The 2,500-nt window shown below is 47.5% G+C and overlaps 1 protein-coding gene across 1 annotated transcript in view; it reads right to left on the bottom strand.

Annotated features, from left to right (window-relative positions):
• Nucleotides 1-2,500, bottom strand: part of LOC122251071 (carbonic anhydrase-related protein 10) — a 95,668-nt gene that overhangs the window by 50,770 nt on the left and 42,398 nt on the right. The window lies entirely within an intron of this gene.

The following is a 2,500-nucleotide window of genomic DNA, read 5'->3' as shown; positions in this document are numbered from 1 at the left end:
ATAGAAAGAGAGGGCGAGAGAGAGGGAGATAGAGAGGGGGGGAGGGAGGGAGGGAGAGAGAGCGGAGAGAGAGAGAGATGGGGGGGAGGGGGGGAGGGAGAGAGAGCGGAGAGAGAGAGAGATGGGGGGGGGAGGAGAGAGAGAGGGGAGAGGGGAAAGAGAGAGAGAGCGAGCGAGAGAGAGAGAGAGAGAGAGAGAGAGAGAGAGAGAGAGAGAGAGAGAGAGAGAGAGAGAGAGAGAGAGAAAGAGATATATAGAGTGAGAGAGAGAGAAAGAAAGAAAGAGAGAGAGAGAGAACATAAACAGGAAGACCACCGTCCTTTCTCCCCTTAAAGAAACACAAATATCACACTCAACAGCCAACAAGAGAAACAAGATAAACAAGCAAACAAACCATAGCAAATACCCTGTGGAACAACATGCAACAAGAGCACAACATACTCTTGCTTTGTTCCATGACGATATTGCCTCCAGGCCCTTGGGTACTCCCCTCCCCTCCCCTCCCCTCCCCTTCTCCCTTTCACTCCTACTCCCTTTCTTTCTCCCTCTCCCTTTTACTGCTACCCCCCTCTCCCTTTTACTCTTACCCCTCCCCCTTTTGCTCCTTCCCTTCCCCCCTTCCTCCTTCTTTCCTTCCCTTTCACTCCCTGTCCCTTCTCCATTTCCTTCTCTTCCCTCCCACTTCCTCCCTCTCCCTCCCTTCACTCTCCTTTTCCGTCCTGTCATTCCACTCTCCTCCTCTCTCTCCCTCAATTTATTCCCCACTTCCTCCGTTTCTTTCTCCCTCTCCTCTCCCTCCCTATCTCTCCACTCCCTTCTCCCTATTTTCTCCCTCTTTTTCCATCCCCCTCTTCTCCACCCCTTCCCCTCCTCTTCCCCCTCTTCTCCACCCCTCCCCCTCCTCTTCCCCCTCTTCTCCGCCCCTCCCCCTCCTCTTCCCCCTCTTCTCCACCCCTCCCCCTCTTCTTCCCCCTCTTCTCCACCCCTCCCCCTTCTCCTCCCCCTCTTCTCCACCCCTCCCCCTCCTCTTCCCCCTCTTCTCCACCCCTCCCCCTCTTCTTCCCCCTCTTCTCCACCCCTCCCCCTTCTCTTCCCCCTCTTCTCCACCCCTCCCCTTCCTCTTCCCCCTCTTCTCCACCCCTCCCCCTCCTCTCCCCCCTCTTCCCCACCCGTCCCCCTCCTCTTCCCCCTCTTCTCCACCCCTCCCCCTCCACCTCCCCCCACAGCCCACCCCTCTTACCCAGCACAGCCCTCCCCTCCCCCGCCTCCTCCCCCTCTTCTCCACCCCTCCCCCTCCTCCTCCCCCCACAGCCCTCCCCTCTTACCCAGCACAGAACCCAGCAAGACAACAAACATCAGGCTTTGGCATCCAGCACTCGAGGGGAAAACAGAAAAGATTTGGGAAAAAGAAAATTGTTTGTGTCAGATACCAGCTTTTGCAACATATTCTGCAAGTGGATTTTACTGTCTTGCAACGGGATAGAGAAGGACGAAAAAAGAGAATGCCGATATACTGCAATGATGTAAGAATAAAATAGAGTGACGCAATTGATTTTATACAGATAAAAAATAAAAAATAAAGACTATATGCCTGTACTTTAAAATAGTCGAAAGAGCAATTGCATGGAAAATTAACTCGTGCAAGAGAAAGTCGAATGGATGATTCAAGAGACATTTGATTTCTAAAATGTATCCATACAACCTTGAACTTTTTAAAAAACTCTAATATCCTTGACATTTGCTACAAAGAGTAACATGAGGTATAATGACGATAAGTAAGGTCTACGAGAAAAATTGAGATTTATTAAAAAGAAGGATGACTGGAGGCTGAGGGGAAGAAAGGAGAAAGAGAGAGAGAGAGAGAGAGAGAGAGAGAGAGAGAGAGAGAGAGAGAGAGAGAGAGAGAGAGAGAGAGAGAGAGAAAGAGAAGGAGAGAGAGAGAGAGACAAAGAGAGAAAACGAAAGAGAAAGGGAGAGGGAGAGAGAGAGAGAGAAAGAGAGAAAACGAGAGAGAAAGGGAGAAGGAGAGAGAGAGAAAGAAAAGGAGAGAGAGAGAGAGAGAGAAAGAGAGAGAAATAAACAAACAGAGAGAGAAAACAGAGAAAGAGAGAGAAAATTACAAACAGAGAAAGAAACGAACAGAGAGAAATAAAGGGAAATAAACAAACAGAGAGAAATAAAGATTAATAAACTAACAGAGAGAAATAAAGAGAAATAAACAGAGAGAAAGAAAGAGAAATAAACAAAACAGAGAGAGAGAACAGAGAAAGAGAGAGAGAAAATAAACAGACAAAAGAGAAATTAAATATATAGAGAGAAACAAACAGAGAAAGGAAAAGAGAGAGAGAGAGAGAAACAAGCAAAGAAATAGAAATGAAAGAGAGGGAAATAAACGAACAGAAAGAGAGAACAGGGAAAAAAGTGAAAAAAACAGAGAAATAGAGAGAAAGAAACGAACAGAGAGAAAATAGAGAAAGAGAGAGAAAGTAATAAGTAATAG

The sequence above is a fragment of the Penaeus japonicus genome, unplaced genomic scaffold (genome assembly GCF_977035675.1).
Source record: "Penaeus japonicus unplaced genomic scaffold, GWHDUDI00000001_assembly GWHDUDI00000035, whole genome shotgun sequence".
Classification (NCBI taxonomy): domain Eukaryota; kingdom Metazoa; phylum Arthropoda; class Malacostraca; order Decapoda; family Penaeidae; genus Penaeus; species Penaeus japonicus.
The sequence above is the reverse complement of the archived record's forward strand: the minus strand, read 5'-3'. Positions and strand labels throughout refer to the sequence as shown.